This window comes from Hibiscus syriacus, unplaced genomic scaffold (genome assembly GCF_006381635.1).
Source record: "Hibiscus syriacus cultivar Baekdansim isolate YM2019G1 unplaced genomic scaffold, ASM638163v2 tig00110226_pilon, whole genome shotgun sequence".
Classification (NCBI taxonomy): domain Eukaryota; kingdom Viridiplantae; phylum Streptophyta; class Magnoliopsida; order Malvales; family Malvaceae; genus Hibiscus; species Hibiscus syriacus.
The window spans coordinates 139349-152675 of NW_024062637.1; the positions used below are offsets into that span (position 1 = coordinate 139349).

General features: G+C 31.5%; 1 long non-coding RNA gene across 1 annotated transcript; it reads right to left on the bottom strand.

The window, feature by feature from the left end:
• Nucleotides 1–6103: 6103 nt before the first annotated feature.
• On the bottom strand, nucleotides 6104–12494 carry LOC120114468. Its single transcript, XR_005515395.1, has 3 exons — nucleotides 12483–12494; nucleotides 6323–6356; nucleotides 6104–6151 (listed from the first exon to the last, which is right to left on the bottom strand). It is a non-coding gene; the product is annotated as an uncharacterized LOC120114468 (long non-coding RNA).
• Between the last annotated feature and the right edge of the window lie 833 nt (nucleotides 12495–13327).

Below are 13327 nucleotides of genomic sequence, written 5' to 3' on the forward strand. Positions count from 1 at the left end.
GGAATTTGAAAAAAAAATACGCGTTAATACGAATGGCGCTATGTAAATCGCATTGCGATAGTAAGATTCGCATTGCGATTTACGTATTCGCATTGCGATTTTCCTAATTCGCATTGCGATTTACTTAATCGCGTTGCGATTTACTTATTCGCGTTGCGAATTTATTCGCATTGCGAATTGGGAAAATCGCAACGCGAAATTGGAAAATCACATTGCGATAGTCATAATCGCGTTGCGAATCTGGAAACTGATTTACGATAATGGAGATCGCGTTACGAATTAGCGATCGCATTGCGATTTTGTTGGTCATTTTGGCAAATCCGGAAAAAGTTGGTTAAAATCGTATATTATATGGGATTTTTGGTCACTGAGGTTATTTTCTCTTAAATCAAACCCATATTCAATTAAAATTTATAATATTATATATATATATAATACAAAATAAATTTTAGATTTTTTATATTTTTAAACTATATTTATTTTTATATATAATCGTTAAATTAATTTTTTTATATAATATTAAATTAATTATTATTTTAAATTAATTATGAAGTGATGAAAAAAGTGCCACTAAAGTAGTCTCTAAGCTATTTTTGTCACTAATCGAAGACTTTATTTTTGTCAAAATAATCTCTATGCTATTTTTATATTTTAAAATATTAGTCTATCCTTAATTTATGTTCGATTGTATTATTATTTACTGATTTCACAACTATAAAAAAAGATAAAATATATTTTAATCTCTTATATTTATACTTTTTATCAATTTAATCATTAATATTTAAAAATAAAAAAGTAATACTACTTGAACAACAGAAAAAGTTTAACCATTTATGTTTATAGAATATAAGGAGTTAAATACTTAAATTCATAAGAAATTATAAATATAAAATATTAAAAATTTATATTACTTTTTGTATTATTGTTAAGTTAACATCTACTAATAAAATTAAATTAATGAAATTTAAAATTTTAAAATAATATAAAAATTAACATAACATGTATATAATATTGTAAAATTTAATTGAATATAGGGTTTGGTTTGAGGGTTAAAGTGCTTGCATTCTCTCTTAAATTCCCTGCCATTAGTTATAACAAACTATATATTACATGTTGTAAAATATATCCAGTTGACAGGCTTAGTCTAGTGGTTTGGGCTTGCTATATGTTGCTATAGATCTCTTTTTTGATCCTCCTTAGTATCATGTTTTACTTTAAATTATCAAATAAGGTGACACATGTCACCACTTGATTTGAAGAAAAAATAAATTAAATAATTAAAATTAATAAAATATCATCAAATCTGATAATGACATGTGTCACAATCTAATTGGAGACTAAATTTATTGAATTGAATTAAAATTATGACTAAATTGAGAGAATATGTAAATATTGAGGATTAAATGTATAATTATATCAATTATACTAACGGCCACGTCAGCACTTATGTTAATTGTTAACAGCTAGTGGTAGTATTAAATGAATTTAAATAGTTGGATGACCTGATTGATAAGAATTCAAATATAGTAGTTAAAATGAAAAGAAACTATAGTTGGGTGATAACTGTTATAATTTACCCTATTTTTTGACGCGAGGAGAATAAGTGGCTGACGTGTTGGCTAAGAGTGCAAGGCTTGATAGTATGTAGATTACTTATCATGTTGTACCACATGGTTGGATTCATTTGTTGTTACATGAGGATATTGTTCACAGTTAATTTTATATTTTGTCGAGTGTTCCCATGGAACTCTTATATTTTATATTAATATGTGTATACTTTTTTTCCATTAAGGTGTAGGGAGATTTTTAACAATGCACGCATTAATATTTCTTTGTATATGATTACTTTTGAATGAGATCATACTTTTATATATATATATATATATATATATTGGACTCCCTCTATTTTTTTAATTCCGCTTTAATAAATTCCTAATTTTATATTGCCTATGTAAATGGAACATACCTGTAACATGTTAAGCATATAGATATATAAATGGCTCGTCTTGAGCCATTAATCAATAATCACAATAGTGATCATTCAAGGCACATCATAGTACACCCGTTTCATTTTGCCTTTTACCAAAATACCACTACAAGTTTCAAGAAAACTTTTATTCATTATTTTTTCTCTTTCTCCTTGAAAGACTCAATTCTTAAATCTTCTCTTGGAACTTTGAAACATCAAAACAAGGAGAAATAAGAAAATCAATATTTTTATATATTAACAAAGATGAATATGAAGAATTATATTCAACAAATACTATAAGATGATAGGGCTTTCTCGTCACATATAATAACCAAAGCTTAAAACCCTTTTTCAAAGCCTCGATAAGGGTTTTTAGGGTTTTGTTTTTAGATAATTCAGCATCAACAGTAAGATTTTGATATAACCAATAACCAATCAACAAAATAGAATAGCCTAATTACACACAATGATTGGTTATACTATACCCCAACATTACAAAGGGATAAGTTAGTACTATCTAGTCTATATATGAATCTGTCCCTTAGACGAATTGCAACCACATCGACAATTTCTTTAAGAATATCGTCAGCAGATCGGAAACGGCCCTGAAATAATCTCTGGTTACGTTCCTGCCACAAGAAGTAAATGAAGGCATTCCACGAGATCTTCAAAATGGCAATTAAGAGGGACTTTCCTTTCCAAGAGGAGCAAGCACGAGCTACCATTTCATCCCAAGTCAAAGCATAAAAGTTCATCCATTCATGTTAAGGATGGATTTCCATATACCAATAGCCAAGGAGCAATTAGAGAAAATATGATCTCTAGTTTCTTGATGAGTGCTACAGTTTATACATAGTCCATCCGTGTAAATTCCCATTCTTTCTAAACGATCTCTGGTTGGTAATTTATTTAAAATGGCCATCCAAGCAATCAAGCTATGCTTTGGAATATGCAAAGGATACCATATTAGACGCTGCCAAATAACCTTCTGCACTTGCGGTCGAATGTGCTCGCATATTTCCTTAGTACGCATGAAACCAGAAGCAAAAAAAGGAGCAGCAGTAGGTCTCAATTTCAGAATTCTTTTGAATCCCCAACTACCATTTGTTCCAGCCTCGAATTGCCAGAAATCCTGTCCTTTAACATTCCAAAATTAATTTTACATTCCGTAAACATTGTGTCTCGTAATAGTAAATATCCCTTTCTCTTGAACAGAAAACGGTAATTCTTCATCCCCGATGTTTCGTTTCACTCTCTAAGATCTAAAACCCTGATAATAATATCACTGGAATTCTATTTTCAGGGCTGCCATCACTTGTTGGCAGCAGGCCAGTCCGAAAAGATGGTATAAACGCGTGCTACTTAATAAGGCTCTTGAAATATTTTATAATAAAAATTAATTTTTTAAATTTGAAATGGTGAGAGATCTATAAAATCCTTTTACCAAAATTTGTTGTAGAAAACGATTAAAGATACAGTCAAAATCTTCGCTTGTAACTTTATCTGTCACTTTCTCGAGAATCAAACGGAAAGTTTGTTTTCTCTTTTTGAACGAAAATGTCGTTAAGGCACTGAGGTTTATATGTAAGGATGGACATAAAATTTTATGTTAGGGGTTAACCTCTAAAATTTTAGAACATGACAAATTTTTAAAATTTCAAGGGGACGGAAATAATATTTTCAATAAAAAAACACATAGAAAAAATCTAAAATATTTGATAATTTTAAAATTTTAGAGGGTGAATGCCCCACCTGCTCCCTTCAATTCATCCCTATTTACCTGAACAAAATTGAATGATATTCATGCATGGAGCCTCCAAATTTAAGGGCCTTGTGTCGTGTCACAAAATAAACATGCAATTGGATAGGCCTGGTTGGCGGATATTAGTTGGATTTGAATGATATTCGAGATTTAATCCTGTTCCTGTGCGGCTTTTGATTGAATGGAACTTGGAATGAGTCAATGCACATTAGAAGGGGATAGCCTGCATTGAACTGAGGATGTATGAATAGAGACCTACTTGTGATTTTATATTAAGAGATAAACTTATAAAATTTTAGTTTAATTACCAACTTAAAATATAAAAAATCTAAAATATTTGAGAATTTTAAAATTTTCAGGTGAACAACCACCCTACAGGGCTGGTTCTACAGGCATATTATTCCCCATGGAAATGGTGTCTGGGCCACTGCACCAGTTATAACGTACAGCATACATAGTACATGGAAATTAAGGGTTCAAATTGGATCTCAGTTCTCGTTTGAATTCTTTTATCCATCATTTCCTGTTTGAATGTCTCATAATATGCACCAACTTAAACATGTATATAAAGCTTGACTGTCATTTTCTTCATTTCCTTGGGTTAATAAAGGTGAATAGTTACGGGAGCAATATATCTTTCCAAATCTTAATAAAGTTCAAGAAAGAAATGAAATTTAAATATTTTAATTAACTTTTGCATGTAAATGTAGTGAGATGGAACATGGAAATTTCCAAGGTGAATTAGAAAAGATTAATAATCTTGACAAACCATTGGACAACAAATGTCTTTTTCTATCCAAAAGTGCAGATTCTAGGACAAGTTGATATCTTCCTATAATCTTTTTGACCCTAAAGTTAGAAAAAGTAACAATAAAAAAACATTAAAAACACTTTTAAAAATGTGTATTATAAATGAATTATTATTTCAATAGGTGGAAAAAAAACATTTCACAAACGAGATTATATTTAATATCAGTTGTATTACTTGCCTCAACAAACTAGTCATAAACTACACAAAATCCTCACAAAAATATCAAAAGATGCCTCAACAAGGTTCAATTGGAATGCCACATTCCTGTCTGGTAGCACAGAGATAATATGCATATAATTGACTTGCATTTTCTTTGGCATCTTTCCTCTGGTTAGTTCCATATTTGGTATAAACCCATTGGATGCATGTTGAATAAACAAGTCCCTTAAAAAGAGTGCTGTTGGAGTTGGAACAAGGAATTTTGATTAAGAAATTCATCCATAACCTTTATCCTAACGGGTTGGAAACAAACAGGCCCCAGAGAATAAATCAAATATCAATTTTACTAATACACAAAACATCACATCCTTATCAACCAACTCTGATAATCCTTTATTATTTTCTTAAACCATAAAAAAATCCATCTTAAAGGACCACTAGGGATCCGGCACGTGGTAAATTATCATCCCACCAAATTATTATTACGATAGAATAATGACAAAAAAACCTGTCAATCGTGCTTGTTAAAGATGGTGCAAAATGATCAATCACTCTGAAAAAGAATCTTGAACCCATAGTGTTCGTGAGCTCGGAAAGGTGTAAGAAAAAATGCGTACATACATATGATGATGTTAATGATCTAAAGATATGCATCAAACATCTATAGGTTACATGGAGAAGATTACAAGAGTCAACCAAATGTGGCTCTTAGCATTTACTGTTTACTGGTGCTGTGTAGGGTAAAATAGGGTTTCACGAAGAGTCGGCTGAACTGGAGATATATCTGTCTTGCTCGTCCCTTAGCTTCGGGAAGACTGCCATTTATTTCTCCAGATGCTTCTGTTTTCTGTGTAAACGAATATCACATTATGCCAGTAATTGCAGTCGATACCCATGCCATTTATCTGTCAAATGTTTATATGATTTACACTGCTACATTATTATAGACTTTCTGTTACATACACTACAGTAAAGAAAAATTACTTGAGAACAAACTATTAAATCTTTATCAAAAGTTCCTAGCAGAGTTATCATTATATATATTCATTAAAAGTGCTGGCTAGTACTTGCAATTAATGTTTGTTTCCTAAGAACTAAAAAATCTATACTCAATTCAGTCCATAATACATTTTACAGAAGAAAAACAAACAAGCGCAGACAAATCTTTTAAGGCTATATGAACTGGAATACACGCATCACCAAACAACCAAGAACCAAAAGTCCCCAAGATTTGCAGAGAACTTGGTCCCAACACTGCTTTAAAACTACCGAAGGGATACTAATGTAAATGCACATTAATGGGGGAGACATGTCTAGGAACTTGTTGCAGTAAGAGGGCAAGACCCAATAAGGTTTTTTTCGTGGAGCGTGAGCTTCTCCTCTCATATGCTTTGCCTTTTTTGGTGGAGCTTTAAACAAGAAACTGCAACAGCAGCTTCACAGTAAAACCCTAAAACATCTGGTCTCCAACTTCTCGAGAGCTGTTTTTAAATCCACTCAATATGTAAAACCAACAGCCAATTCGAACAAGAAAATGCAATACCTCGTCGGCTAATAATCACAAACTTATAATAAAAAGATACTTCAAAAGGCCAAAAAAATGTTCTTTAAAAGTATAAACCTCAGCCCTAGACTTCAGAAACAGCTGCAAAATTCTCCTCCTTGAGTGAAAAACGAAGCTTTCCTTTTGTATTAGTCGAACAATGAGATCGCACCGCCATTAAGAAGTTGAGACGATCTATATAATTGTCAACGAAGAACAAACAAACAAGTTAATAAAGCGATCATTATTTCAACATTAATACCTCGCCCACAAATTATTGATATATATAAAAGCAGTGGTCGTCGTGAAAAAACTGGATGAAAGTACTTTGGGTGTTGATAAAATAAAAGCAGAAGGAGCTCCCTTCAGTCCAATCACAGGAAGATTTGGATTCAATTTGTCTCCCGCATCATTCACTCATTTACTGGGTAACTACTTTCTGGCCGGTCCATTTTAACTCAGTATTTGGGTGAATGAGTCGGCAGCTAATTAAATCCCATCGCCACCCATGGGTGGACTGAAGAAAGCTCTCTCTTACATATTAGATCATCAACTAAAAGATAAAACAAACAAACAAAAAACAACTTAGAGAAAACCAGGCAAAAAATAATAAATCATAGAATATATGTAGAAGCGGTGAGACTTAAATTGCAGATTTCTGTGATACATAGATCTATGGAACCACTTTCACACTAATTTACATCATGCAACCCTAGAGAACTCCAGAAGGAAGAATAAGTCAGCTAGTAGAAATTTCTTCACTGTTACAAGTCAAAATGGATCACGGATTAAAAGTGAATGGAAGTAGAAGCTGTGTAAACAAGTGGGAGAAAGAGAGAAACGGCAGAGAAGGGAAAGGGAGATTAAAGAAAGCTACTATTCAAAAAGGAAGATCTTTGCACAAAGGCGAGTCAAATAAAGGGGATGGAAACTTTGGTCTTTAAGAAGAAGAATGAGAGAGGAGAGATTTATTTTCCCCCTTAGTTTTCTACTTCATAATGGTGGCAAGCAACCACAGCTCATGCACTTCGGTAACAAGGATATGGCATTATATAAGCTAAAAAGGAAAGGGATTAGTGCCCATTAGGATGTAATCTCTCTTTATATATATCTTCCAAAATATATGATATCAAAATTAATGCTTGAATTCATTCAACGATTTTTTATTCAATAATGAACTCGGGTTTAAATTTTAAATACCGACTAAAAATAAAAATTAAATTTATGGATAAACTTCACCTATGATCACTTGATTATAGACGAATTTCAATTTGACCATTGATCTTTCAAATTTATTAATTAAATTATTTAATTTTTTAAAGGTACCAATCAAGTTATTTATCGTTAATATTTAACAGAGAATGTGCCCTTATAATAAATTTTTTAGTATAACTACATATTTAATTCATATTATTTACGCATTCTATCAATTTGATTTTAATTTTAATTTGATTCAATAAATTTAATCAACTAATTACATGGTAAGTCATATGATTGAATGATTAAATTTAAATTCAATTTTTTAATTTAATAAATTTTTTTCCCTCCAATCAAATGGTTATTGATGTCATTCTCATGTAATCTATAACACGTGTTGACTTTAAATTAAAACTAGAAAATAAAAACATAATATGTCTATTCTAAGAGACGAATTCACAAAATGTAAGATTGCATTTTGAAATAACATTATAATTGTGTAATATTATTATGTGAATATTGTATATCATTGTTTGGTTTGTTTAGCAGAAATATAAAATTGCATTATTTTGTTTGAGGAATATAAGATTACTTGAATATATATTTTACCAAATTATCCTTTAAATATATATATGCTTTTTAAAAAAAAGGTTAAACTTTAATATTAAATTATAAATATTTGAATTAAAATTCATATAAATATTTTAATCGTTATACTATTTAATTTTTTAGAACAAATACATTTAATATATAATTAGTATATTAAACTTATATTTTCAAATAATTTTCATAGGCATCATATTGATTTATATAAAAAATAATATTATGATATTGAGTGGATAAAGATATTATTTTTCAATGTATAAGATCTATTTTTTAATAACTTAAAGATATATATTATTTTAAATAATTACATTTTTTACAATCATATTATTTTTCACCTCATAAAATTATAACTAATTAACATATTGAATATTAAAATTATAAAATATTTTTAAATACTCAAATTTATTAATATTTTACTAAATTAAATTCTTTGTATATTCTTATTATATTTATAATATTAAGTAAAGAACAAAAAAAATCGAAAAGGATGATTATAAAAAGAATTCATTAGTCTAGGGGTATTTTTATCGAAATTGATGAAAATTGTCTAATACCTTATAATTCGGAAGTAATGACATTCCTAATATTTTAACAAAAAATGTTATTATTGGGAAAAAATTATTCCCTGATAATAATATTTTCCCAGAACAAAACGTGAAAACTTAATTCCGAAAAAAAGTTATTCTTCCCAACCCATTAAATATTTAACCTTTATTCCCACACTCTTAATCTCTTTCTCAATATTAATTTCCACTAATTTTACACAAACTCTTATTCATATTCTTTAAATTTATTACTGCCATATAGAATTGTATGTGAGGCTCATACATACCGATCTCTTTGCATTATTAGTTATGAAGATGTACCACTTCCCAGCTTTACTATGTGATTTTTATATTACTATAATCTAAATTAAATATCATAGAATTAATTAATCTATACTTTGTCTTATTATATATACATAACCCTTATTTTAATTTGAACCCATTAAATAGCCTAAATAATTAAAAAATTATAGCAAACAAATAGTATCTTTATATAATTACTCCATATTATTAAAAGAATCCCGTTTCAACTTCAACTTCAACTTCAACCCCCACCCACTCCACTCCGCCCAAAATATAGTCTTCTTCTTTTCTCATTTGCAGACACACTGGTACTTGTTACTTCATAAAATGCTTGGAATTTAAAACAATACATTCTTTTGGTGTGGCATAGAATTGTTCATTTTATTATTATGTTTTAAAAAATAAAGTATATTTTATGATAGTTAATAAATTATTATTATCGACAATAATTATTTTATTTTAAAAAATAAAAAAAATATTTATTATTTTTATAGTGTAATGCGATTAAAAAATAATATATATTCAGAAAAAATAGACTTAATCATTAACAATAGACCTACATTTTACAAATATAATTATTTGAACTTAATAGGAATAACACATTTCTATGAATAAAATCGTTTGATAAATTCTAATAATAATATATGAGGCATATCCGACATTCAGATTGTTAGGTTTGAAAAGAAGCCACGATTGTTTTTGCTTCCAATTAAACATAAGCAAATCCAGAGATTCATCGATCTTTCCGCCTTCTCGAATTGAAACTGGAAAGTGTGGAATCTTCATCTGACATTAATTCATCAGTTCATAACATGATTTTTAATTTGTCAGAAAAACTCAAACTCTACGCTTTTCACACTGATGGATATTACAATGTAAAGATGTTTCGACTTTTCTTTATAGAGAAAACCCCTGAAAAGATGGCCACATAAACCCTAAAATATTCCTGGAAAACCTACAAGCATGCCTACTTTATTTTATATCAATTTTACTTCTACCAAATGTGTAAATATATTCATATTAATTAACCTATCTGCTAAATATACACAACTTGTCAAAACAGGGTTTCATTAATAGTAACCTCTTTTAGCACAAGCCTTGCAGAAACTGTAGAGAAATTGTGGTTCATAAATATATAAATAAACCAGAAAAACCAGTTAGCAGAGCTTTGTCTGAAATCGAAATCGAAAGTACAGGCTGAATCCATGATGTCGTGCATCGCGCACATGGCGGAGTAAAGCTCCCTTAATTATTCAACAAAACCCAGATTAGTTTATCTGTTAACGATCGAAACTCTTTTTTTTAATCAAAGTTGAAGCTGAATAACATTACTACTATTTTATTAGTGTCGGATTAGGGAAAGTCCGTAGGAACAGATATTAATTAGATCGCATGTACTTTGGTCGGTTTTATATTTAATTTAGACAAATAATCGAAACTCCCCCGTTAGCTCACCTTCACACATTAAACCGTAATTTCAGGTTATGGTCAGAAAAAAGGGTTTTAACAACCTTTGGCTTTTGAGAGCTGAAATTAACAGATCAGAAACAGCTTTAAGAGCACCGCATGCATGTGTTTGTAATTGCACCATTTTTGTATTTTAATTCATATAACTTTTACGGAAATCCTGAATGTAAAACATAAATATATAAAAAGAATTTAATATTTAATAAATACGATCATCAGTAACATTGTTAGCATATTTTTGGGAGTGGGACTTGTGTTTTTGTTTCAGTATTTTTGGGGTTTATATATTCAACAACTTGTGATGAAGCACGTGTGTCCCCATGGATTTTGTCTACATTTAACTGTTGAAAAGTCAAGGAAAACGGTGCATTAATGCATCGAATTCATTCAATGCAAATAGTCAAAAGTTTCAACTAATTTGTTAAAAAAAATAGTAAAAGCTTAAATTAGTCATTGTACTTTAGGGTATTTACAAATTAGTCCTTAAGACTTCGACTATAAATATTCTAGCTCATTTAGCTTCAAAACCATTCCAAAGCATTCTAGCTTTCTTCCAATACTAGAGAGAATTTAGAGAGTTTCTTGAGAGTTGTTTTCTCCTTTTTATTAAGAGAGAATTATCATTGTTTTCTCCTTGGTAGATCGAAAGAGGTTGTAATTCCTATTTTCTCATAGTGAAATTCTTCTACCGTTGCCTGTGGTTTTTACCCTAAATTTTTAGTGGTTTTTACCCTAAATTTTTAGGGGTTTTTCACGTAAATTTTGTGTCTCTTTTATCTTCATTTTTATTTTCTCAAATTATCAGTTGCGATTTTGCTCTATCCGATAGCCGTCTTCCGCAACAATTGGTATCAGAGCCAGATTAGAGTGTGTATATCTGCTTATTGTCTTTGTGGTTGCCACCAAAAGGTGGATTCTCCAACATAAGAAAGTAAGAAGTTATTACCCATTCTTTGAAGGTTCCAGAGAACTATTCACGATAGTGAAATAGTGGGAGCTATCTGTAAAAGAAGCTATGGCAACGAAATTTGATATTGAAAAATTCAATGGAAGAAATTTCTCATTGTGGAAATTAAAGATGAAGGCCATCCTGAGGAAAGACGGGTGTCTAGCAGCTATCAGTGAAAGGCCAGTAGATTTCACAGATGACAACAAATGGAGCGAAATGGACGGGAATGCTATGATAAACTTTCATCTGGCATTAGCAGATGAAGTATTGTCAAGCATCGAGGAGAAGAAGACACCTAATGAGATATGAGATCATCTCACCAAATTGTACGAGGCCACATCGTTGCACAATAAAATTTTCCTTAAGAGGAAATTGTACACTCTCCGGATGCCAGAATCTACTTCAGTGACGGAGCACTTAAATACACTTAACACTTTATTTTCTCAGCTTACATCCTTAAGCTGTAAAATAGGAGAACAAGAACGTGCTGAACTTCTACTTCAAAGTCTACCAGATTCGTATGATCAACTCATCATCAACTTGACAAACAGTAATGTCACCAGTCTAGTCTTCGATGACGTTGCAGCTGCTATTCTACAGGAAGAAAATCGGCGCAAGAACAAGGAAGACAGACAAGTAAATCTGCAACAAGCAGAAGCGTTGACAACGATGAGAGGGAGATCAACAGAACGTGGCCAAAACAGCAGTCACAAACATGGTAGATCAAAGTCGAGAAGCAAAAAGAATTTAAAGTGCTACTACTGTGGAAAGAAGGGTCACCTGAAGAAGGATTTTTGGAGTCTAAATAAAAACTCCAATCCACAAGGCAATACCGTAAACACTTCAGATGATGGAGACGCTCTATGCTGTGAAGCGTCAACCACCGTGGAAGGTAGAAAAAGATATGCATATATATGGCTCATTGATTCGGGAGCAACATATCACATGACCTCAAGAAGAGAATGGTTCCATCATTATGAACCTGACTCATGAGGATCTGTGTATAGTTGCAATGATCATGCCTTAGAGATCGTTGGCGTGGGAACCATCAAATTGAAGATGTATGATGGAACAATCAAAGTTGTTCGAGATGTGCGGCACGTGAAAGGCCTGAAGAAAAATTTATTATCCTACGGATTGTTGGATAATAATGCAAGCAAGATTGAAACACGGAAAGGAAACATGAAGGTGTTCCGTGGAGCGCTTGTGGTGCTGAAAGGAGAAAAGATAGCTGCAAACTTGTACATGCTGAAGGGAGAGACTTTGCTAGAAGCATAAGCCTCTGTTGCCTCATGTAGTTCAGATTCTTCAATGCTATGGCATCAGAAACTTGGACACATGTCAGAACAAGGAATGAAAGTTCTTGTGGAGGAAAAGCTACTTCCAGGCTTAACAAAGGTATCACTTACTTTGTGTGAGCATTGCATAACAAGTAAGCAGCACCGGTTAAAATTCAACACGTCAAATTCTAGAGGCAAAAATGTTCTAGAATTGGTTCATTCTGACGTATGGCAAGCACCAGTTACATCCCTAGGAGGAGCAAAATACTTTGTCTCATTTATTGATGACTACTCCAGAAGATGTTGGGTGTACCCTATTAAGAAGAAGTCAGATGTGTTTTTAACTTTCAAAAACTTCAAAGCGCGAGTGGAACTTGATTCTGGAAATAAGATCAAGTGTTTCAGAACAGATAATGGAGGAGAATACACAAGCGAAGAATTTGATGACTTTTGCAAGAAAGAAGGCATCAAAAGACAGTTCACAGTGGCGAACACTCCTCAACAAAATGGAGTGGCAGAGCGGATGAACAGAACCTTGTTAGAAAGAACAAGAGCAATGTTGAGGGATGTAAGCCTAGAAAAATCATTCTGGGCAGAAGCAGTCAATACCGCTTGTTATTTGGTGAATCGAGCTCCATCAACTGCAATAGAGCTGAAGACACCAATGAAGATGTGGACTGGTAAACCAGCTGATTATTCAAACCTCCATGTATTTGGAAGTATAGTGTACGTGATG